The sequence below is a fragment of the Rhinolophus sinicus genome, linkage group LG01 (assembly GCF_036562045.2).
Source record: "Rhinolophus sinicus isolate RSC01 linkage group LG01, ASM3656204v1, whole genome shotgun sequence".
Taxonomy (NCBI): Eukaryota; Metazoa; Chordata; class Mammalia; order Chiroptera; family Rhinolophidae; genus Rhinolophus; species Rhinolophus sinicus.
The window spans coordinates 129,196,407-129,222,542 of NC_133751.1; the positions used below are offsets into that span (position 1 = coordinate 129,196,407).

Here is a 26,136-nt window from a genome sequence, read left to right on the forward strand (position 1 = left end):
TTTTTGTCTCTCATTTCCTGCATTGCTCTTCTTTTGTGTTTAGTTGATTTTTGTAGTGAAATATTTAAGTTCCTGTCTCATTTGCTTTTGTGTATATGCCATAGCTATTTCTTTGTGATTAGCATGGGGATTGCACTTAATATCTAAAATTATAGCACTATGATTTGAATTTATACCAGTTTAACTTCAATAACATACAAAAACTCTGTTCCTTTATAACTCCATCCTGGCTCCTTTTGATTGTTGATGTCCCCAAAATTACATCTTTATATATTGTGTCCAGAATCAGAGACAAATAATTCTTTTAAATGCATCAATCTCTTAAATTATGTAGAAAACAAAATTAGAGTTACAAACCAAAGTTACAATACTACCTTTTAGACTAATAATTGTTTTTAAATGTATCAGTCTCTCAAATCATACACAAAACAAAACGTCTAATTACAAACTAAAGTTACAATAATACTAGCTTGTATAATTGGCCACGTATTTACCTTTATTGAGATATTTATTTCTCCACTCATCTTTGATTTACTGTGTAGTATTCTTTCATTTCACCCTGCAGGACTGCCTTGAGAATTTCTTGCAGGGGATGTCTAGTGGTAATGAACTCCCTGAACTTTTATCTGGAGTGTCTTAATTACTCCCTCACTTTGGAGAGTTTTGAAGAATACAGGATTCTTGGTCGACACTTTTTTTGCTTTGAGCACTTTGAATATATTGAACAACTGCCTTATGGTTTCCAAAGTTTCAGACAAGAAATCTGCTGATAGTCTTATTGAGGATCCCTTATATGTGATTATTTGCTTCTCTCTTTCAGCTTTCAAGATATGCTCTTTGCTTTCCAAAGTATGTTGTTGAAAACTGGTCATTTGAATCTAATAATGCAGTAACTCTAGAATTAGATTCCTCCTCTTCCAGCGTTTGCTGTTTTTTTGTTAATTGTTTTTGTTTTTCTAAATGATGTAGGCTGTCTCTGGCTGAGGATCAATCTGAGGTATAAACTTAAAGTATTTTCTGAGAATTTTCCTGGATATTCATAGTCACCATTTAATCTTCCCAGTATATAAAGTTGTTTTTGAATACCCCAATATCTGGCTCTCAAAAGATGAAAAAATAGAAAAATGATGTGGGGGTGGGACATCAGCCCTTTAAATGCCCTGCAAGTCACTTCATCAAGAGAGGGACAGGCTGGCAACAATGGGGTATGTGCAAAAACAATGGATGTTTGCCTACACTTCTGTGATCAAAAGCAATAATCACTGATCAGAGAACTGATCCATGTTATTTGGAATAAAACGTCCTTATTGTTTATCCTGGCTCCTACCAGTTGTATGCAAGTTGCTCCAAGAACATTGTGCATTTCTGCCTGTCACATAGCTGTAGGTGGCGATGGGTAGGTGCTACTGTGTTAAGAGCTGAAATTGGCCATAATTAACTGCAATTTACCATTAAAGCAATCCCATGAAAGTTGTAAGTCTTTAACAGACCCAGACTTCAAAAATAGTTCCATCAGACAGGTTCTGCCAGGATCACTGTTGTCTGGGTGGGGAGACAAATTCCTGGTCCCTTCTATTCTGCCACCTTCCTGTCCGTTAGCTTTTAAACACGTTCCAACTGAGGAACAGGACAAGACTTAAGAAGTTGATGATTTGGGATCAAATTTCACAGTGACATTATATTATGTGTTTATCATGATGGAAATTTTTATATACACAGTTTTTATTTTTTTAAACTTTAATGCAAACTTCACAACCTTTGGCTTACATTGAAATGTACATCCAGTACCAGGAAAAGTCTGATTTCATGTTCAATGGATGGTTTTGGAGGAAAGACTGTGAGCCTGTGTTCTGCTGAGCATTTCTGGAATCATGCTGACCAACAGAGCATGCAAACCCCAGACTTGCTGCATCACAGATTGAAACAATGGCAGCAAGAATATCTCCCTACATCCACATCCTTGCAGAGCCCGATTACGCAGTCAGTCAAGTAAGGATTCTGATGTAAAACATTGTTAAATTTAGTTAGAAAATAAAGTTTAATTTTTTTCATATTCTTTTTCACCGATTATCTGACATGTTTTTATCCACTCAGTTGTTCTTCTCTGGATTTCAAATAGGGTTTCTAATAATAAATGTGAACCAGTTTTATTATCAAGTTGTTCATTTTCTTTACATTTCTGTCTTTACTAATTATATGCTATTCTTTAAATATGAAGATAATACCTCTGATCCAGCAATCATAACTCAAATGTCTCGAATTGTTTTGCTAGAGGAGCAGTTTCTATTGATCCTGATCATTGTAGTTTCTTTTCCAGTCTTCATGTGACCAATAGCTTCATTGTAATACTGGCATGTGAATGTGGCTTGCAACTTATACCAAAAATAGAACTGATCAACCAAGCTGATGTGGAAATTCAGCAAAGGCTCTTGCCTTGATCTCATTAGCAACAGGAACCAGCAAAGGACAGTGGTCACCTATCATCCACTTCAATAGATACTAAAATTTATCTTTGGGAAATTCCAAAGGACAAAAATAAAGACTATATAGTGTCATAAATCTGCTGTTATGGATACTTGGATGATAAAAGATAAAATTGACAAGTCTGGGACCTTTGCAATGGTCACATTGTCAGGAATGATTAACAGTATGTTCTGACAATAAGAGAACAGGAGAAAAGAATGTCTTGGTAAAACATAAATTTAAAATACTGTGGGGCATGTTCTAAAGAAGACAGATCAGCTTGAAGGTGTTGGAACAAAGGGAGGTAGTTCTGAGAGAACTGGAGGTACCAGACTTGAGATCTAAGTTTAAGATTAACTCAATCTCCTTCTCATAGATACTTCAAGTAAGGAAAATGTAATTTTATTATTATAACTAGTATATGTTCACTATTAAAAGAAACTTTAAAAAATATACAATCCAGAATATAAAGTACCTTAAATTAAGATGGCTATACACCCTGGTTTCCTCTAGACTCTCCTATATCATGCTGTTAATTCAGGTGTAAATATTAACAGTACCCTCTTTAATTTATAAAGCATAGTGGTGTATGTGTGTCTCTGTGCATATGTGTATATGCATACACCTTTTGTTATTGTTCTTTTCTGTTTGTGTTACAAAAATGGAATGATATATACATGTGGTCCTGAAACGTTTTTTCACTAAATATGTATCTTAGACTCTTTTTTTGTTTTTCAAGATAATCCTTTATTTAACCTGCTATATACTCTCCATTAAATACGGTTATTTAATCTTCTATTGAGACCACTTGCACTGTTTCTAATTTTGCATAACTACAAATAATTTTGCCATATATATATATATATATATATATATATATATATATATATATATGTCTTTTTACCCATAACTTTGTACACATGTTTTAGTGTTTATGTAGGATACATTTTTGGGAATAATACTGTTGGATCAAAGAATATGAACATGAAAATCATAATCAATATTCCCAAATATGGGCACATTTTTGAATCTTCAATTTAATAACTCATGAAATGTCAACATTTTCCCTTGATAATATTTCCATTTTAAATTAAAGAGTTTCAATTCTTTACGTCCACAAAGATTTCAATGAGTGGGAGCACGGAGTGTGAAATATTTTGTTCTGCAATCTATTTTTTTGCAAAAACATCACTGTTCTTTGGAAATTGAGTAATTGGTCAAACAAGTACAACACAAATGTGCTGGCTGACTGTTCACATGGTGGCTTGAGATGCTGTGGAGGTCTAGAGAGATCTCACAGTCCACCTTAAATGAATCTCCCTGATTTGTCTTCTCAAAAAATGTATCAAACCAACTTATCAACTAGTATGAGATGGCTGAGTTTCCTTATACAGTTGACTCTTGAATCACATGTTTGAACTGTGCAGGTTTATTCATATGCAGAATTTTTTCAAAAAATACATACAGTACTATAAACGTATTTTTCCTTCCTTATGATTTTCTTTTCTCTAGGTTACTTTATTGTAATAATACAGTATATAATACATAGGAAATACAAAATATGTGTTAATTGACTGTTATTGGTAAAGCTTCTGGTTAAGAGTGAATAACAAGCAACAGTTTCACATGTTGAACTAGGGTGGCTGGTGGGAAGAAGTAGAATATCCTAGAAATAGTCAGCTACATGGCTGCATTGTTGAGTGTGAAGAAGGTGACAAGAAACCCTCAGAGAAACCCTCTCTCACTGGTTTTTCTGCTCCTCTGGTGCTGAATCCTGTGCCAATCCATGCAGACCTGTGACAAATGGTCCATGGGCGCAAACTCCTTTCCTCCCTTCCTTCCTTGCAGCCTTGTTCACTTGCTGCCTTCCTTTCTTCTTTCCCTATTTTCCCTGTAGTCATTCCTCTTTTACCCCCAACCCCTCCCCATGCTATCAGTGTGGCCTAACAAATGGTAAGTACAGGTCTTGAAGAAGACACAGATGACTAAGATGGAGCATTTGCCCTTAAAGAGCCCACAGTTTAGTCAGGGAGACAGAAATGTAAACAAATAATTAGAGAGCCTGATGAGTGCTGTAATTATGTATCTAGTATCATTAGCAGGATAAAGAAAAACTGAACAACTAATTTTGCTAGGAAAAATCAGGACAGCTCTACAGAGGAGATGGTACCTGTGATATGTCTGGAAAGTCATTCTTTTTGAGTGTGGGAGTGGGTAATTAAGGCGTCTGGACAGGTGGGCCTGGGCTGTGACTGCATCAAACGCAGTGTGGAGAGATGATGTTTCTGCCCTCAGTCTCTAACCTGCCTAACACAGACGGCAGTAATCAAGTTTAATATAGTTGTTTTAACTTGCACCTAAATACAGGCACACATCATTTTCTTGTACTTTGCTTTACAGTACTTTACAGATGTTGCATTTTTACAAATTGAAGCAAGACCCTCCATCAGCTAAAAGATGACGACGCGGTTTATTGTGGTGGTCTGGAGTGAAACATGCCATATCTCCGAGGCATGCCTACATGTCACTGCTAGCTGAGGGGAAAAAATGCCCCTGAAACAATGCATCCAGCTTCTGTTAATTCCCTGTGCTTGTTCAAATAACCTCAGAACTCTGATTTTCTTTCTTTAGCAGCATATTTAAATATTTTAAAAATTTACTCCATTGTTTTTGACATTTGTAAATATTTCTTCAATAATGGGACCAAATTCTTCGACACCCCATTTTATACCCACTAATCTTTATTCTGGTTTATCCCTGAAGGTGAATGCACGGCCATAAGGTACTGATCATGCTGGCCAGGTAGGTGCAAGCATGATAAGGCTTATACTAGGTAGATGTGTAACTATATACATCGTTAGTTATCTAATCAAAACCACCAGACTATTTGCTTTGTCTGGAATGAAGCCTCTCAGACATATCAGGAGTATATGTGCATGTGTGTGTATGTTTGTGTTTCCAAGTAATTGTAAAAGCTTGGATGTTTCACAAGAAGTTTAGACATATTTTTTGTTATTTATTCTATTATATACAATTTATCTAATCATCTTGCCTTCAAGCCAGAGGTAACCTGGTCATATTAACCTGGATAGGTCATGCTATGCTATGGTAAGAAATCAGCAAATCTCAGTGGCCTTAAAGCACCAAGATTTATTTCTGGATTATACTACATGGCCATTGCATGTTTGTGGGGGCTTTGCTCTGTATTATCCTTGTTATAAGGCTCAGGCTGGTGGAGTTCTACTATCTGGAGCATCTCTAACTGTGGCAGTAGGGGAAGAAGGTTCTAGAACATCTTAACTGACAACCATACTGGCCAGAAATGGCAAACATCATATCCAGCTATAATCTGTTGCCTGGATTAGACACACAGCCACGTTTGATTTCAATGGGAAGGATAAATAAATCTAACAAGTGCCTGGAGATTACTATTTGGGGGGCATAACACCCCCAATATATATATACATATATATATATATATATATATATATATATATTATATAATATATAATATACTATTATTATATATAATTTCAATGGGAAATACATATATATATATATATATATATATATATATATATATATATATATATATATATATATATTTGGGGGGTATGTATGCCCTTGAGCCCTTGCCAGAGGCCTGGTCTGGTTGGATGGAGTGGGGGGTGACCTAGGAAGACACAGCTGGCGCCTGCAGCATGTACTGTGTGACAATGGGTGTGTGGCTGGAGAAAGTGTGGGTCCTATCAGGGGGGCAGGGAAACGATGGGCTGGCGTGTGCTGAGCATCAGGGGTGGCTCAGAGAATAGCAATAATCAGACCTGAAGTACTGCAGCCTCAACCACTCTTCCCAGACGATGCCTGATCTCTGAGGACCTCAGTAGTGATGGGGAGTCCTGAGATAAGAAACACCTGGGTTGCCCTGGTGCTGGAGGCCCCTCATCCCAGACTCATCAGTAAGGAGCGTGGCTCACACCACCTATCATGCAAACTCCAATACTCGTGGACACCTTGCCCCCTGCCTCCTGCCAACTCCCTCCACTTGCCGCAGAAGCCTGACCAGGTCCTACGGACAGGTTCTGGCCAAAAGTCTATGCAGTGGAGGGACCTCAGAAGCCAGAAAGGGGGTGGGGAGGTGAACTGCTAATGCAAGAGGCGCAAATCTATGTAGTCTTTTAGGACCCCAAAGGGCTCAGGGGCGATGATGCAGGCTTCTGGCACAGAAACCCAGTCTGACATCTGCCCAGATCCAAGCCTTCAGCAATCTCAACACTCCATTCCATTGTGCACCCTTGGGGCCAGCAGTTCCTTCTGGCAGTTTCAAGCTGTCTAAAATTCATCCCAGGAGACCATTGTTATCCATTCCTGGAGACTTCCCCCCAAACAGCATCCTCAGGGCATTAGTCTCTTTCTGAAGGTAAAGCCATCAGAATTTCCTCACTGATTGGACATGGGAGTGAGAAAAACAGGCATATAAGATGATGCTGAGGTTTTGGGATCAAGCAAATGGAAGTGGGCTGTCACCGATGTGACATCCTCGTGCCTTTTAGCAGGCTGTGGGCAGTGGGCACTTCCTTGTCATTCAGATGGAGCCTGGTTTTTGTCAAGATTGTGATGCTGGTCAAGTCTAGTGGCCCCTTTGGCAGCGTTTTGCACTGTTCCCTTTCCTCACATCCTAGGCTTGTGATACACTCTAGTTGTCTTATCCCTAAGCAAAGCGGCCTATGCTTGTAAGAAAAGCATAGCTTAGAGGCAGCTGTTTTCTGAACTACTTCATTTAAAAGGGCAGAGTGAAGAGTGGCAAATTATTGAGCACCGGGACATCTGGGATCCTTCCACATTGTCCTTACATTACAGGGCCCTTGACTCTTGGGCTAGAAGGACATCCCACCTCTCATTTTGCAGGGAGAGAGCTGAGGTCTCCAGGAGGAGGTGGCTGGTTCAAGGTCAAGTAACAAAAAATTAATGGAAGATGTGGACACAGGACTTGAGATTTCAAGTGATGCTATCTCAGGTCTTTCCCACTTCATCTCGTTGCCTGGGCGACTCCCACTTTGTGTAGGAGAGACATATCTGTTAATACTCTTTCTGCTGCAATGATAAAATCCCACCCAAATGGATTTACATTTGAAAGAGGAAGTTGTTGACCTGCATTCAGCCATTTAGAAGCTCTGTCTTCAGTGCTGACTGGGCTCAGGTGATGATGCCAGGACACTGCTTAGCAGCAGCTCCTCGTCCCAATTATCACAAAACCTATCGTGTGTCCCTGAAAATAAGACCTAACCGGAACATAAGCCCTAGCAGATTTTTCAGGACGACGTCCCCTGAACATAAGGACTAATGCATCTTTCGGAGCACAGCTTAATAACACCCGGTCTTGTAGGACAGAGTGAGGAGAGTGAGGTGGTGAGGGCACAACATTTCAGGAGGCACTCATTCTTAGCATCAGGCAAAAGCACAGCTGGCACTTGCACAATACACTGAATGTCTTAAATTTTATGGCCAAGTGACTCTCTTGCTTCAAACTAGTCCCAGTCTTGACTAGTAGAATGAGGTCACCATGAACTGAGTTGGGATAGGCTGTGCAGAAGCGGGTTGGGTGAAGATCAGAAGCCTGGTTCTATACATTATTGAGTTTGAGATGGCTACTGAATGTCCAAGTAGAGACAGAGAATGGATGGCTGGATCTCTGATGCTGTGACTCAGGGGACAGGTCTATACTAAAGTTATACATTACAGGGTGATCACAAGGCTAGATGAACTTCTGGAGGCAGTGAGTATAGACAGACAGATAGGAGATGAGGTTCAAGGACTGAGTCATGAAATAATTTGTAGGAAAGAAGAAGAGGAACCTGCAAAGGCCCTTGAAAAAGAGAAGCCAGTGAGAGAAGGAAAACTAGGAGTGTGAAATCCTGGAAGGCAGGGGGAAAAAAAGAAAAAAAGCTTCCAGGAGTAAGGAGTGCTCAATCATGTTTCATGTTGCTATAGAAAGTTAGATAAGGATTAGGACTGGAACACTGGCTTCTGTAGCATGGAGTCATTGATGAGGCTGACTAGAAACAGCTTTAGTGCAGAGATGGGCCCAAACCCCGGAAAGAGTGCATTGAACGGAGAGAGGAAGAGGCAGAAGGGGAACGGAATTTAGCACATATCAATGACTCTTTCAAAGGAGAGAGAAAGGAAGAGGGAGAGAGTGAGGGAGACAAGGGAGAGGCTAAAGGAGGGAGAAAGATCCAGAATTTAGTGCTCCTTCAGTTTCTCAAACTTGGCACTTCAACCTCTCATCTTTGGGTTTTTCAATGGGTCCTCTGAGATCCTGATTTTTCAGCTGACAGGGATTCAAACTAATAAATACTTTATTCTGATGGGTGAGAAAAGTTCTATGAGAGATTTTGCTACCAAGACACATGTGAAAGGAAGTAGCAACATGTGGAATTTCAACTAGGATCAGCATCTTTTTTTCTGAATGTGTTGATTTGGAAATCATTTGTCTGGCTCTGCAACTGAAGCATCATGCGCTCTACGAGTTTTTCTAAAGTCTCACATGCTAATGCTAGTTAAGAATAATACCTTTTACCCTGTCAACTTCTGCTTACCACTGAGGATCTTAAAATGTGTTCAGAGGTAATCTGAAGAGACTCTTTCAAGATAGTGCATCTTTTAGTAGATCCACAGAACAGTAAATATAACTTGATAATCATGCGAAACATTTCTTTGTATTGTAAAATTGAATCAGCAGCTTTGCATAATAAAGGGCTAAAATTGTGAACCACATAAGATTTGCTTGAAACTTGATTGTTCAGGCTCAAAATTCTCTGCTGAATACTCTTATGCTTGCTTTTGTATTTATCCATTTTCATGTGACTGCTTACAGCAGACATTTCATTTTTTATCTATTTTCATAAAAGTAAATTTTAATAAATATGCCAAAGCCACTCCAATAACATCCATCATAGCCTATGTATTGTATAGATACATATTTTACCATGATAATTGGCATACCAGCGTTTATGAACTTGGTTCTTTGTGGATGCACTAGGAGTGGTGTTCTTTTATAGAATGTAATATTTTATAATCTTTTATTCCTTTATTTCTTGCTGTGCTGTACAAAATGTTTATAAATGACGCGCTTTTGTTTTGTGCAAAGTGGGCACCCACCAGCGTAAATGAATAAAAGGAGGAAAAGTAGAGTGAGGATCACAGAACACTTTCATTTCTTTCTAAAGTGTGGATGAATTTTAGCCCCATGGAAACTCTTAAGAAATAATCCAGCAAGAGTGAGATCATGAAAGGTTAGCTTTCCCCAAGTAGAAATTATGGAACGGAATTATGAAATCGGCGCTTACAAATTTAATCCTCTACCTTCTAAATGAAATTGGGAAATTAGGAAAGGGCCAGGAGGGACCTCTGAATTCATCTACTCTTACCTCATTGTGCATGTAAGAAAGCTGGGCAGTGCTATTCTGCAAGTCATCCTAACGGGATATAGAAAATTATAGACTCTGGGTTACTGTTCTAGGTGTCCATCTATTAAAACATACATTTATCAAGCACCTAGTACATACAAGGGATCATTCAAATCTCTGAAGGATACAAATTTGTGGAAAATACTCTCTGCCCTTAAAGTACTCATAGTCCATTATCAAAGATAAGATGGATATTTCAGTATCGACAATACAAGGTTCAATTTAAGAGCCATGGAGTGATATAAAAGTTTAAGAAAGGAAAGAGAAAATGACGTCTGGGCAATCAGTGTAAGTTTCTTAAAGGAACAGCACTTGCTTGTGATGTGAAGGCAAGATTTCAATAAAAAGAGGAGGAATAAGATGGTAAGCCTGGGAGAGGAAGCACATTTAGCAAGGACAGGAAAGTACACAGCAATGAAAAAGACCAAGTTGTCTAACGTGACTGGATTATAATTTACCTTCACATTTTTCTGTCATGTTATTTCACACCACTAAGTTATGGCCATATTTTAAAGGAGCTTAAATATCAGATAAAATAGCTCGTCTTAAATAGTAAATCATTGAAGTCCATAAGCAGAAAATAATTTGATCACCTATCTCCAGATTTTGAGAACAAAAACAAGTTGTGCATCCTTTACCAAAGGTCATAGTGTATTTTGAAAAAAATAAAATAGAGGAAAAGAGAACTGATGTGTTCTAACCTCTTCTGTTGGTCATTTGTTTGCTTGCTCGCAAAGCCATCCCTTACCCCTGCTGTGAATTTCAGAGTTTAACATTCACAAATCAGATTCCCCAGGCTCCCTTTACCAAATGACTGCCAGGTAGGTGCAGCTAATGGGGGAGAAAAGAAATGGCATCAAAAGATGGAAGGAAGACAGAAGTCTGGACATGTGTTCTCACCCTGTGGTTAGAACAGTAGCTCCACAGTGGTCATACTTCTTTTGATTTCAGCTCTTGTACAGTTTGTGCCATGGTTCCAGTTGTAGCACGTTTTGGGCAGCTCCTTCTCCATGGTTCCAGGTCCTGCTGGGCACCCCCAGCTTACAGAATCTGGTACGACCAAAGCCTTCCTTTGGGCCCCAGTTCAGCATCACAGAGACTTCCTGCTGATAATAACCTCTAGTTGGTTCACAGTTCCTTTTTTTTGCACGTTCAACTCTTCCAACACAGAAAATTAAGGATTCACATAACTGGAGTGTTAAAAAATAAAACTGTCTTAAGAGAGAATGAGAAGCCTCAAACAAAGTAATCATGGATCTGTCTCATTCTCCCTATCCCCAAACTCTTTTGTGCTCTCTCGTATTTCCTTCATTGTCAGACAGGGGCTTTCTACATAGTCAGAAATATGACTGATATGTAGTCAGAAATATCCTTGAGGTTCATAATCCAAAGTCAAAAGAAATTGTCTTTTCTGGAAACCCTGTATTAAATCTCAAGGTTGAGTCTGATGGATTTACTTGAGTTCAGGGGAATGAAATTCTCTGATTGGTCTTGGTCATGGCAGGTACGATGTTATTATTCCAGCCTCATCAGAGTTTTATTGAGTGAGGAGTACTGGTTACTCAAATGAAAGGATACTGGGCAAACAACAAATATCTAATATGGGGAGATGCTGAAAATTCTCCATTTGCCCCTCCATATACCCTCTTCATCCTTTTCTGACTCAAATTTGTGTCCAGTAACCTGACCTCTTTGACCTCTATTCCCTGTGTCCCTTTGTCCTCTGACTTCTGGAGTGTAGCCAACGGAGCACACTGCCAGGTGACTGGAAGGTAAAAGGAAAGAGCCTTAGTGGTGTATGCTCCACCCCTGCCAGGCAGTGACTTGGCAGTGGCAGCACCCCTCACTGTAAGAGCTCTTTATTTAGCAGTCTCTCCTATTTACAAGGTCACCATCATTCTGGTAGGATCTGCTGCCTCCCCTGCCTCCACAAGCCTCAGGGTGGTCATGGTTTCACCATAGCTACTCCCTGGGTGCCTCCTACTCCTGCTGGGTTCCCTGAACTCTGTCCACACCCTAAATTATCTGTTCTTTAGACTCTCTTTAATTACTCTTTAGAAAAAAGAAAATACTACTTTTTAGAGCAATTTTAGATTCACAGTAAAATAAAGAGGGAGATACAGAGATTTCCCATGTACCCTATGCATAACCTCCATGTACCCATGTATAACCTTCCTCATTACCAACAATCCCCCCAGAATGGTATATTTGTTACAACTGATGAAACTACATGGGTAATATCATAATCACCCAAAGTCCACAGTTCATATTAGGATTCAGTCTTGGTGTTGTACATTCTGTGGGTTTGGATAAATGTATAATGACACCACATTGTGGTATCATACAGAGTATTTTCACTGCCCTCAAATCCTCTGTGCCCTGCCTATTCATCCCTCCCTCCACCCCCACCTTTGGCAACTACTGATCTTTTTACTGTCTCCATAGTTTTGCCTTTTCCAGAATGGCATAGAGTTGGAATCATACCCTATGTAGCTTATTAATATTGGCTTCATTAACTTAGTAATATGCACTTAAGTTTCCTCCATGTCTTTTCATGACTTGATAGCTCATTTCTTTCTAGCACTGAATAATATCCCACTGTCTGGATGTACCATAGTATTTTTTATCCATTCACCTGCTGAAGGACATCTTGGTTGCTTCCAAGTTTTGGAAATTACAGATGAAGCTGCTATAAATATCCATGTGCAGATGGCTTGACCACTGCACTGTACACCTGAAGCTGAATAATATTGTATGTCAACTATAATTATATATATATATATAGTCACGGGATATTTAGTACAGCAGAGGGAGTAGAGTCAATAGAATTGACATATAATAGACATATACGATGTCAGAGGGGCAATAGATTGGGGGAGAGGGCAGGTACCACTTTGTGAGGGGTGAAATGCCTAATTATTGCATTGATTTGTACACCTGAAACTAATAAAAAAAGAAAAAGAAAAAAGAGAACAATGTTTAAAATAAAGTATATATTTAGAGTATCCTCTTTAGGAGACTCTGGCTTAAAGTCCAATTCTTAGTGCACTGATCATATGGACGTGAATATTCAATCTTCATTTTCTAGTAAACATTTATCCCTTTGTCTTAATTTATTATATGTATCTATGTGTGTGTACACATAAACACAAGTATACACACACATACAGATATATGTTGAACTAAATCAGACCCAAGATGGAGCTGCTCCTGCCTGGAATGTCACATCAGCAAAGCAAAACTCAGATAACTTTTGTGTCCCTACAAATGCTCTGCTTGACCAGAAATGCAGTATATCCAGCTGATTCCCAAATGACAAGACAATTCTGGACCTTCTTACTCTAAACAAGGTTGACAATATAAGCCCAGCCAATCAGATATTTTCTGTTTGTTTTTTCCTTGTTCTTTATTCTTTATCCTATGAAAGCTTCTTGTCTCTCACACCATTTTGCAGTTCTCCCAAAGGAGACTGTTCCATTCATATAATGTGAAATAAAGTTTGTTATCATCTAAAACATATATATATATATATATATTGCAGTTTTCAGTTTTCATGTGGACATTCATTTTCAGCCCCTTTGGGTAAATACAAGTAATGAAACTGCTGGATTATATGGTAAGAATATCTTTAGCTTTGTAAGAAACCACCGAACTGTCTTCCAAAGTGACTATACCATTTTGTATTTCCATCAGCAATGAATGAGAGTTCCTGTTGCTATATATCCCTACCAGCATTTGATGCTGTCAGTATTCTAGGTTTTGGCCATTTTAATAGGTGTGTAATGGTAGCTTGTTGTTTTGATTTGCATTTTCCTCATGTCATATAATATAGAGCATCTTTCCACATGCTTATTTGCTATCTGTGTATCTTCTTTGGTGAGTTTGTCTGTTAAGGTCTTTGGCCCATTTTAAAGTCAGGCTTTTTGTTTTCTTAGTGTTGAGTTGTAAGCAGTAACTCTTTTGAGCATGCCAACTGTGCCCAGCAGGGACCTGGTACTTGCTGGTGACATGATTATTCCTACTTTATAGAGCTGACAAAAATCAAAGCTCCAACATTTTCACAAACTTGCTGAGATCATATAGCTAGCAGAGGCTGAGATTAAAAAGGAATCTCTGGTTTGTCTACCTTCAAAGTATAGATTCTGAAATGACAGTTTCTCTCCTATTGACAGATATGTAAACCCTAGAGGAAACATCCCATTGTCATTTGTCCTGTTTGACTATACCAAATAAGATGGACAGGCACACAGAGATTTAGCCTCCTATAGTCAAAATGGCTCTATGTTAAAGAGAAAGGGAATAAGACAGAGAAGCCCACCCTACCTACCACTCACATTGGTGAATTAATCCAGTTTTTTTTTTTTTTTTATATGATACAAATTTCCTGTCGTCTGTGAGGAAATATGCCATTCATGAGTCCGTCCAAAGTGTAAGCTTTGCAGTTACTGTCCCCCACCACACACACCCCCCTTATACCTTTCTTATAGTGAGTTGCTAGCTAGTGCATAAGACAGTAAAACTCTTGGTCGTTTTTCTTTTTTTTTTTTTTTTTAATATGTAGTTTTCTGTGAAGGAAAATAGGGGTCTAGTGGAAACTTGGTCTTAATGAACTTTATTAGTCCCCTGAGGAAGGTCAGCAACAGGAAACAGATGTCATGAGAAGCACCTTCAGTGGTTCACAGCTATAATTGTGCAGATTCTTTTCAGTGGTGTAATGACTTATAATTCTTTGCCAAATGAGCTCTGACAATTAAGTTCGTGAACCTGTGGCAATGATGTTGCTAACGTTTTTGGTATCAGAGAGATTATTCATTATGCCTTTGTGTCAACTGGATAGTTAACCAAACTTACTGTGTGGATGTGCTGAAAAAGCTGCATGAAAAATTAGATGACCTGAACTTTTCGCCAACAACTCATGGCTCTTGCATCACGACAAAGCACCAGCTCACATGGCACTGTCTGTGAGGGAGTTTTTAGCCAGTAAAAAAAAAAAACACTGTACTGGAACACCCTCCTTACTCACCTGATCTGGCCCCTAATGACTTCTTTATTTACCCAAAGATACAAGAAATATTGAAAGGAAGACATTTTGATGACATTCAGGACATCAATGGTACGATGACAGCTCTGATGGTCGTTCCACAAAAAGAGTTCCAAAATTGCTTTGAAGGGTGGACTAGGCACTGGTGTTGGTGCATAGCTTCCCAAGGGGAGTACTTTAGTGATATTCAGCAATGAGATATGTAACACTTTTTCTAGATGAGTTAGTGAACTTAATTTTCTGACTTCGTAGAACTTGCTCTAGCACCAGCTTCAAGGAAGTATAATTCATCAATATACATGCATAACAGCATGTGATCCAGAACACCTATGACCAAAAAATGTGGTGTTTGGAAAGCAAAACAAAAAACAACAAAAAACAAAACAAACAAAAAAAACACAAATGCATAATGGTAAACAAACCAACCGGATTCAGAGGGCTAAAATTAAATCTCTTTTCATGTCATTTCATTATATACATTATGAAATTAGGTTAAATGGAAAACAATAACAGGAGTAAAGCGCAATTAAAGGCATAGGTAGGAAAGACAAATCCTCAGATGCATCTTAGATTTGACACATTGAACTCCATCTCAGCAAAGCAAGAAGGAAAATTGGACCAGCCAAGTCCTATGGAGAGAGAAAGCAGCTAAAGCAGCTTTCTGTTCTGCACTGTCCATTTATGTGGGGAATCATAGAAGATCTAATAATATAAGAGAAGAGAGCCCTATGGTTTATGGGAACAATCCAACACCATGAGTCATTTGCATTCAGGCAAAGAACTGACTTTGAAGGACCAAGGAACACAGAAGCTTTATTTAATGATAAGGTGACAAAAAGGAAAGAATGTATGAAAATTTATTAAAAATATTGTTTCTTTAACATAGTCATGTCCCCAAGTTGGGAAGACTTCTCTCCAAAAGTGCAGATTCATAAAAGGGAGAAATTTATTTTGAGGACAGTTTAGACAGAGAAAGATGGATGAAGGCTGTTTGTAGCCAGAGTTTGCTCTGAGAGTAGACTCTTGTGTCCCCAGAAGCTTGGCAGTCATGGTGACTCAGATCCAGCAGCAATAACCTTCTTGCATTTTCTTCCACAAAATTCCTATTACCCTCAGATCCTTCATAATGGGTGAAGATGGAAGACCTCTCAGAGTGAAACATTCTCTATGGTGTGTTGACTGGTTTTGCTGGAAGGTAGCAGGCTCCTTTGTAGCCTATGAGCACTTGAGAGCAGGGATACGGTTTATTCATCATTGTTCTTATTCCTTAGCTCCATGCCCAGATACATATTTAACAAAGTCATTTTTGTTAACCTTATTTTATTTATTTATTTATTTTTTTTGAGGAGAGCTCTGCTCACAGTGGCCCATGTGGGGATTGAACTGGTAACCTTGGTGTTATTAGCACCATGCTCTAACCAACTGAGCTAACCGGCCACCCCCTGCTAACCTAACTTTTAAATTTTGATTTCTTTCCTTCTTAGGAAAAAGACATGTGCAAACACACACACACACACACACACACACACACACACACTAATTGGTGTAAAAAAAAGGTAAATTAAAGGCAATAAAATATTCACTTAAGCTAAAATGTAAAAATAAGATATAAAGTAGCTCAAAGTAAAGATTGAAATATACAGATGCTACAGGAAAACATAGACCCTCAAAGCATATTTCTTGTCTGTATGTCTCATCCCCCACCCCCAACATGGGTAAAGAGGTAGGATTTCTATTGGCCCATACTGTTGCCTGCGGATGGCCATGTTTCCTTTACTAATGGGAGGCTCAGTAATTAACAATAGATGTTACTCTCACCAAGTAAATGTTAGGCATCATTAATCAAATAGAAATGAGTTAAAAAGAAAGGAGGTAGAAGGGGCTGAACAGTGTCCCTCAAAATGTATGTGCACGATGAACAACAGAAAGTGACCTTATTTGAAAACAGAGTTTTGTAGCTAAAATTAGGATGTAAAACAGGATCTTGAGATGAAATAATCCTGGATTTAGAGTTGGCCATACATCAGCTGACTGGTGTGCTTAAAGAAAGAGAGAAGGGCATAGAGACCCAGGGGACAAGGCCACGTGAAGAGGGAGGACAAGATTGGAGTGGTCCTTCCACAGAACCACCAGAAACTGGAAGAGGCAAAGAAGGCTTCTCCCCTAGAGCCTCCAGAGAGAGTGCGGCCTTGCCAACATCTTAATTTTGGACTTCTGACCACAACTGTGAGAAAATAAAATTCTGTTGTTTGAAGCCACCTAGAGTGTGCAGTACTTCGTTACAGCAGCCTGAGGAAACTAACGCGGGGTGGTATATTTAGCATGAATACAGGGCACACTAACTTGAACAGGAAGGCAGATTCCATAGAGAGATAGTTTGGTGAACACTGTGTATTAACACCATACTGAATATAAACTTTATAAGTAGCAAAGCAGCAGTTTTAACAAAAGCCAACAACACATTCCAATTGTATTTATGGTAGTTTAGTTAGGGCCTCTTATTCTATGAGATTCCTCTAAAAACTACCTTGTCCACAACTGTCTGGTTGTAGACCAAGGATAAAACTTTGCTTCTTTTATATGCAGGTTTTATATAAACTATACAAATGCTAATTTAATAATTAACAGAGACTATATTGAAGCAATCTATACATATTGAAGTATGTATACATATATACATATATATGTATATATACATTATTAGTCACTTCCTTTAGGTTCTCAATAAAGTGATGACACATTAACAGCCTTCAGTTTTATAGGATTTCATCTTGATAACTTATCACTCTATCAAACTATACAGGCTGAGAACCAAACATTCTGTAGCTTCCCTTTGGGAAACCAGTGTTGGAACTACCTTTCCAGAGAGGTATTTTTGAGGATTTCTGTCTCTGAATTACTCCTTGGCAACTCCAAAGATAAAAACATCAGCTACATGAATTGAGGCCCTGGGACAAATGCTTGGACCATTACTAGAAGGCATGTAGCCTCTTAAACTTCATTTTACAGACACTGTTTATTATTAATATCATTTTGCACAGGAGTAAAACAAAGCTAAAGGAAGTTATCTGAATTGCCAAGGGTCACATAGTTAGTAAATGACAGAATCAGCAACTGAACCCAGTTTGTCTAGCCCCAGGGCCATGCACCATATTGCTTCCCTCAAAGTGTGCTTAAACCTGTTTGCTTGATTACTCCCTTTGTTGAGCTCAGAAAGGGCAAACAAAACGTGTCCATTAAAAAAAAAAATGACTGAATGCCTATGTTTTGCCAGGCACTGTGACAGTAGACAGTGGTCTATAATTCAAGCTCAAGCAGTATGTTGGCTAACTAAAACTTAATAATTATTTAATTCATTTAGATAATCTGGTAGGGTGATAAGAAGTCATTTTTCTATGTTCGTGTTCTTACCTTTGAGAAGTAGGTTGGCCCTGGGAGATGGCCTGAAGTTAGAAGGAAGAAAAAGTAGCACAGCTTTTTATAACTCTTCTCAAAGTTAAAGGCTTCTGGACACCTTTTTAGTGCAACCTCTGGAAGTGACTGATGCTTCCAAGCTTTCTCATTTTAGTCATTTTTCAGTAGGCAAACAAACTATCATATGATCTAGCAATCCCAACTCTGTGTATATCCAAAGGAAATGCAATCAGTATCTCAAAGAGATATCTGTACTCTCACGTTCACTGCAGCATTATTCACAATCGCCGAGATCATGGAAACAACTTTAGTGTTTGTCAACGACTAAACGGATAAAGAAAATGTGTGTGTCTGCACACACACACACAAATACATATATACAATACAATGTTATTCAGCCTTAAAAGTGAAGGAAATCCTGCCATTTGTAACAACATGAATGAACCCAGAAAATTTTATGCTCAATGAAATAAACCAGACACAAAAAGATAAATACTATATGACCTCATTTACTTGTGGAATCTAAAAAAACCGAACTCATAGAACCAGAGAGTAGAATGGTGGTTACCAGGGGTGAGGATATGGGGAGATATTGACCAAACACATTTCAGTTGTGTGATGAAAGTTTCTGGGAATCTAGTGTACAGCATGATGACTATAGCTAACAGTACTGTGTTTTGTACTTGAAATTTGCTCAGAGAGTAGTTCTTAAGTGTTTTCACCACAGACAGAAAAACAAAAAGATAATTATTTGAGGCGATAGGGTAACTTGTCTATGGTAATCATTTCGTAATTCATAATGTGTGTGTATATAGATAGATAGATAGATAGATAGATAGATAGATAGATAGATAGATAGATATAGATAGATATTTTGTACACTGTAACCAAATCAAAAATGTTAGCTATTCTTTCTTCCTTTCTTCTTCTTTTTTTGAATAACCTGTGGAACTGACCCAAGGAATCTTTTGCACTGAGGCAAAGTTTGCATAAATTCCAGCCTATATACACTTTGAGAAAAGGGATATCACAGACTTGATTAGCTCTGCTTGGTCTTTGCATTAGAAAAGTAAACACTAGCTGTTTTAAGAGATAAAGCCTAAAATCTCAGTGGCTAAACAAAAAAAAAGAGGTTTATGTTTCATCATGCAAAATCCAATCCACAGCAGGGCTGGAAATGACAGAAGGATATATGTTTGCATTTGACAGCTTGAGCTCCCATAACAAAGCACCACAGACTAGTGGCTTAAACAACAGAAATGTATTTGCTCACAGTTCTGGAGGCTGGAAGTCCAACACTTACTTCCTGAGTCACAGAGCTATTGGAGATCTTCCAGAGTGTTCCCTAGCTGTTACTTGCAAGTGCTTTCCCCTAAATGTTCCCTCTTGCTTTTGCCTATGGAGCTCTGTAACCCAGGAAGTGCCTGGGCAATGTGTTCATCGAAGGGAGAGGGGACGTAAACTATATACAGCCTGTGTTTTGGATCTGGAGCACAAGGAAAGAGCCAGTGTGTCAGTGTGAGGAAGTACATGGCGTGAGTGGTGAAGAGCTTCATCCACTTTGAACCTGAGAAGTCTTGAAGCCCTCATGTTGCAGATGTAGAGTCACTAGATTTGTGTATAGTACTGCTGTGTATATAAGGGAAGAGAAGTATCTGCATGTACTTCATGCTTTTTGTCATGTTGGGAAGGGACAGAGAGCTAGGATAAGAGCCTAGAAACAAAGGCAGTGGCAACACACAGGTATCTTCCTTTCACCCCCGCGACTCTTCCCAATAAATGCCATGTGAACCTTAAGCTTACCCCAAAGCCTTGCTTTACTTCTTTTTCCTATGATATCTCAGGGCAGGAAGGGGTAAGTTCTTTTTGTTTTTGCTTTTCCCTTCTCCTCCTGTCTGAATGGAACTTGTCTCTCATCATTTTCTCCTTGTTCCTAACTTCCTTTAAGACTCATGGTTCAGTCCAAATAGTGGGATGGGGTGCAAGGAAAGAAATCAGTCCTCCCATAAGAGAACTTAAACCAGAAAATATATCCAAAGCCTTATCACTGTTATACATAGAAAACCCTTGGTGCAAAACCTGGCATCTCCTAAGAATTCACTATCAGTAAATAGCCCATACTAGGTGGTCATTTCTGGGCATAATTCAATTATTACCGTTTGGCTTGATGAACTTAAAACAATTCATAAGACAATCACCAGACTCATTTTGCCTACTCCACCATCTCTAGGCAGAAGTCCGCCAAACCTATCTTGATTAAATAAAAACATTTGTAAATGTATTTATGATGATTGCACCACAAATCTATGTTACTAATCCCAGTATTTATTAGCAGTCACTCTTAGGAAAGTTCTCCAAAGTTGTCGTGCGGGAGACCCTGCTCGCTGCGCCATTTGTCGTGCAGAGAAGCCTGTGGGGTCTCTGCTCCCGCTCCCCATACAAGAACGCAGGATATGGTGAGGCCAAAAAGGAACACCCACGGAGCCATAGATGGGGGAGTCATACCACTATATTCTCTCTGGCGGCACTATACTCTCACTGGAGGCTGGATCCACACTGTCCACAAACCGCCATTCACACTTGCCAGCCCAGCCGCCATCTTCTTGCTAGCCCCCATTCTTCTCTTCTTCTCTCCCTCTCTCTGCTAGCGTAGCCACAGCAGTTATATTAGTGGCCAATGGCTCACTGGTTACAGCTGACGGCCAACTAGCCACAGCTGATGGCCATGCAATCACAGTTGGCCATTTACTACCTGAGCCAGCACCTGTCTATGTGAGGCTGAGAGCCTGGAAACTGCTTTTTGGGGTTCTGTCCCCACAAAAGTTAACCTGAATTCCAAATATCTAATGCAAAAGAAAAACCGTCATCCTCAGAGTGTGTGCTTCTCTCTTTCTGTTTACTATTTGTGGATGGCTTTTAGTGATTAAGAAAAGAACCAAAACCATAAATGCAGCTTGTCAACTACAACAATGTGTCTCTTCAACTTTTGTGTGATGGAGACATGAAAAGGTAACAATTTGACTACATTTTATATAAATATAAGTGCATATTTTCACAGCTTTGCTTCAAGACTTAAGCTCCTCCAGCTGATTATTAACTGCCAGCAAATGTCTGCCCAGTCTATCACAGTGTCTTAATTAAGCAAATGCACAGAAATTATATGGGGGCAGAGGCCCATGGAATTCACCAGGTGTAATGAATTCTGAAGAAGCAGTAGTTACAGATTTCCCAGGGTGTGCTAATAATACACACCTGCTAGAGGACAAAAGAATTAAGAATCTTTTTTCTCCTTTCTACCAATCTCCTCCCTCTTTAAAAGATGCTAACTATTCAATCTTTAACCCTCTATGTAGGTGCCCCTTCTTTCCAGAGAATTTCTTGGGTCTCCCTTTTCCAAACTCCATTAGGCTGCACTTAGGGACCCCGCTCTGCGCCCCTCCTGGTACACAGCTTTACATTGTTCTAACCACACACTGCTCTGGTGATCTTGTTACTTGTTTGTCTCCCCCAACAAGTCTACTGCCTTGCCTAGCCCATGCCTTCTTCATCAAAGTGTCACCAGAATTATATAAAATGTCCAGTCCACGGTGATCTCTCAAAAAAAAAAAAAGATGACTGGTTACATAAAATGTACAAAACCACCATTCTGAGCTATCCAGAGCACGTTAGAAACCATAGGAACAGAATAAGTTATTTAATTTTTATTTTTCAATACTATCATGCTCGTGAACAGGGCCCACAATGAGCCAACCTTCCGTTAATTCGCTATCTGTTTTGGCCAAGCTGGGAACTAAAACATTTTGGACTGTATCCCCTGTGGGCGCCTGTGTTTTCCATAATTCAGTCCTCAGAGGACTTTACTGGGGGCTGGGGGCTGACAGGGCCCCGCTGGTAAAGAGCAGATGCCCAGCAAGCCTAAGGCATGGCTGACACATGGAAGATGAAGGAGATGGGGAAAGGGAGCAGCAGCTCCCGGGATGACATATTTAAGAGCCTGAGGAGGTATATTGCTTTAAAATTACTGATCATAAGAAATAGTTCCTGTGAGTGGTGTGTGGTATGCGCCCTTCTGTCCACTCCAATTCAGTTGGTAAACACAGAGAAACAGAATTCTCCTGGGGTGCTTGAAGCTCATAGAAATGTCAAGAGTAAAATGGATAGTACAGTTAGGATTCCTGTGCAATCCAAAGCCCTCACTTGAAGATGAGAGAGGAAAAAGGAGCTAAGGGTGAACAGACTGGGCGTCGGGCAGGAATAATATGTGACTCAATACTCGTCGAAAGGAAGGGAGATGAAATATTCACTGCTTTAGAAAAAGTCAAGTGCTCACCTTTCTGAAGTCACGGCCTTCCAAGAAGAGATATTTCAGCTGCAGTAAATGAGCACTTTCTCCAAGAAGTTGCGAGTTTGGCTTCTTTAATCCTGCAAACGACACACACAAAATAAATATATAAAATGCAGCCACTGGTGTTCACAGAAGGAAAGCGAAGCTGAACGGTACCGTACCAATGACTGCACAGTTACTCATTGTAACATGTGCACAGAATTTGCCTCCCAAGGAAGCACCTGACCCGATGCCAGGAAAACCCATTTGGTTAATAATGGCTGAATTTCCATTCCATTTGGAATTGGAAACAACAAAATCTATTAATCATGAATTATAAGCAAAGTAGTAAGGGAGTACAAGAAGCAAGGAATATTCTTTGTCCCCAAGACACTTAAGGGCTTGTTGAGAAGACTGTGTGAATGGATGGAAGTCAGCAAATAATGGTATATGTGCCTAGCACAGAATGGTCAATAGGTTAATATTTACACGGATATCTGCTTAGTGATTAAGTTTGTGGTCTAGTTTCTAGATGTTACTAGATACTAAGTAAGTACATAATATATCATCTAAACTCTGCTCAGCCCAGGCGAATAGTGAGGCCCATGCTTGGCACTGCCCCCTCCTTGTGGGGGGGGGGTCCCTGGGGTTCGCTGCCCTCGGGGACTGCTGCCCTGTGGTCTCACAAGGCCTATTTCAGTCACTCCTCTGCCTGAACCTTCTTTCCTAGCCTGGTACTCAATCACAGCATTTCCAGCTTATCTGCCAGGAAACCAATATGTGTGATTGTGTAAGGATGTAGTTATATGCGTAAGTGGGGTAACAGGTGATTTTTGTATTTAGACAAGAGATCGATTAGCTCTAACACAGAAAGAAGACATGGTACATGGAGTCAAAAGTGCAAAGTATGATCCAGGTCTGCCGTACAAGTGTGTTCCCTTGGATAACTCACTAACCCATAGAGCCCACACTTCTTCATCTTTGTATAGCAGGGATCCCAACTGTAGGCTTTGCTAGGCCAGAGGTGTGGGCCCACCATTAGTGAAGAGCCTTGATCCCTGTTTACATGATGATGATTTGTTTGACTAGAAATACACATGTTCCTGAAGTCCTTCATTGGTGAGTTTAGGCAACAGCAAGTAAAACGTAAGTTATAGACAATTATTAGAAGCTCATTTGTGACAGTATTATGAAAACTTGCGAAATGCAGGTTATATATAACAGGGAAGTAAATCATTTTCCTCATAAGGTTACCATGAGGGTTAACCCACCAACCACAGTATCCCACAGTCTTACAGCATTGCCCAAACATTTCTTGAACCTTCTATTTTGCAATTAAACTTGTTAAGGAAAAAATTTTACAGATGGTAAAAATAGAAGGCGTAGGGTAGAGGAGAGTAATTTGGGGTTTGTATTCTTAACTCCAAGGTGGTGGTCACACACTATACATTTCCTCGATGGGTCACCCCAGCTGCCCGCTTTCAGTACCTTGAGGCATTGACTCCATTCTATTTATCTCCGTGCCTTCCACAACATCTAATAAAGTGGCTCATTTCACTAGAAGTTCAATATACATGTGCTCAATGAAAAATGAATACAATTATAATTAGAAATCCGTAACAGCCAGGAACAGCAATACTAACGCAGGCGACACTGTTCACTGAAGGATGGTTTAGGAGCCCACAGTTTGGAAATGCTAAGCTCATGGGGTGCACCGTTAATTAATGAACAGCCAAGTGCTGAGTTCAGGAACAAGAGAAGATGATAATAGTTCTGCTGCCGGTGAGGCTGCTCTTTCATCCACATGTGAGCCCTGCAGAAAGCCTTGGAAATTTCCATTTCAATAAAAACAACCTTGGAGAATTAGAGGAGACAGGAGAGTCTGTTCTTTATCCCTGACAGTTTGGTTGTCTCCTAAAATAAAGTTTTGCCAGCCTGATACAAAATCCTGGTTACACGTTTTGTTGACATTTGCAGGCCACCTCCTAGTACTCTATAAAGAGACCAGAGAGGGGTTTGGGATATTAAATGCCCACCAGGTCTCCTTTCATGCTGAGTATAATTAGATTTCAGTCTTAGGTCAGAGGGAAATGGGTAATTGGGACAAATCGCTGTTAAGTCAGGTACTTTCTCATATGACTTAGGTTCTGAACTCAAATGAACTTGACCTCTTGCAGATTCCTGCCTCTGCAGGATATCGCCTGTCTCTCCTGGTGTCTCCCCCATCACTAATGGCCCACTACACTCAGCAGTCTGCTTTGGGCTCTCTCAGTCATTATTTATGTTCTTGATAGACCCACTTACTCTTTTCCCCTTAGATCTCTGGCTGAGGAGCCCAGGTTTCAGCACTCTTTGCAATCCTTTGCCACTCTAAAAGGAACACCCTGACTTAACATTGTTTGTGGATTGGCAAGAACTGGACTCCAGTAGGATAGTTTTTCTGACTATCATCAAGGATTTAGTGGGAGATGAGCTGCGTGACTGATGGCATTTTTGATTAAAACTGTGCATGGAGAGTTCAGTCAAGGTAAGTAACGGTTGTCCACATGTTGAAAACACATTAGCGCATTTGAGCCCCGAGGAGAAAAAAGAAGCCATCCTGTGAAACCCTCTCTGTCTGTGTGAAGACGTTAAAGTATCTCAGGCGGTTTTGTATCCTGGTCAATGCTGTTTTCATCAGGAGTGAAGAGCGGGCGCGAGTGAGGACAGCCAGAGTCTGAGCTGATTCTGCAGCCTGGGACTTGAATCAAACAAGGAGTTAAAACTGTTCCAAGAACAGAGAGTAGAGGTGGCTGGGTGTTCTAGGAAAGCAGAGAGCGTATCTTGCAGGAAAGGCAGATTCCTGGGGATCAGGGCTTAGGGACAAAGACACCAGAACTGGATTAAATACCCTAAAACAACCAAGGAAGAGAATCAATAATAAATGCATATGGTCTTTTAAAATTTTTAATTGCTGCTGTAACAAATTACTGTAAATTTAGGGGGTTTTGAACAACATTATCTTACAGTTAATGTTTAATTATCTTCTAGCTCTGGAGGTCAGAAGTCCAAAATGCATCCGACTGAGCCAAAATCAAGGTGTTGGTAGGACTGCCCTCCTTTCTGAAGTGTCCAGGGGACAATCCATTTTCTTGCCTTTTCTAGCTTCTAGAGACCACCCAAGTCCCTTGGCTCATGGTTCCCTTCCATCACATCTTTCCATAATGCCATGTATTTGGTTCGACCTCTTCTGCTTCTTCCTTTTTTTTTTTTTTTTTGCCTTTTTACTCTATTTTTGAGGAGCTCCTCTAAACTTTCTGTTGCATGTATCTTGGCTATTATATATTCAATTTCCCTTTTCATAGCACCCTAGCTTTATGGATAAAATACCTTCTTTTATCCACTTGAGATTCTTAGAAATAGTATTATTTTACTTTTTAATCTTC

General features: G+C 39.6%; 1 long non-coding RNA gene across 1 annotated transcript in view; it reads right to left on the minus strand.

The window, feature by feature from the left end:
- Positions 1–26,136, minus strand: part of LOC109458701 (uncharacterized) — a 264,722-nt gene that overhangs the window by 221,888 nt on the left and 16,698 nt on the right. The window contains exon 3 of the long non-coding RNA XR_012497479.1: positions 22,718–22,809. This is a non-coding gene — a long non-coding RNA (uncharacterized LOC109458701). The remainder of the gene's footprint in view (positions 1–22,717; positions 22,810–26,136) is intronic.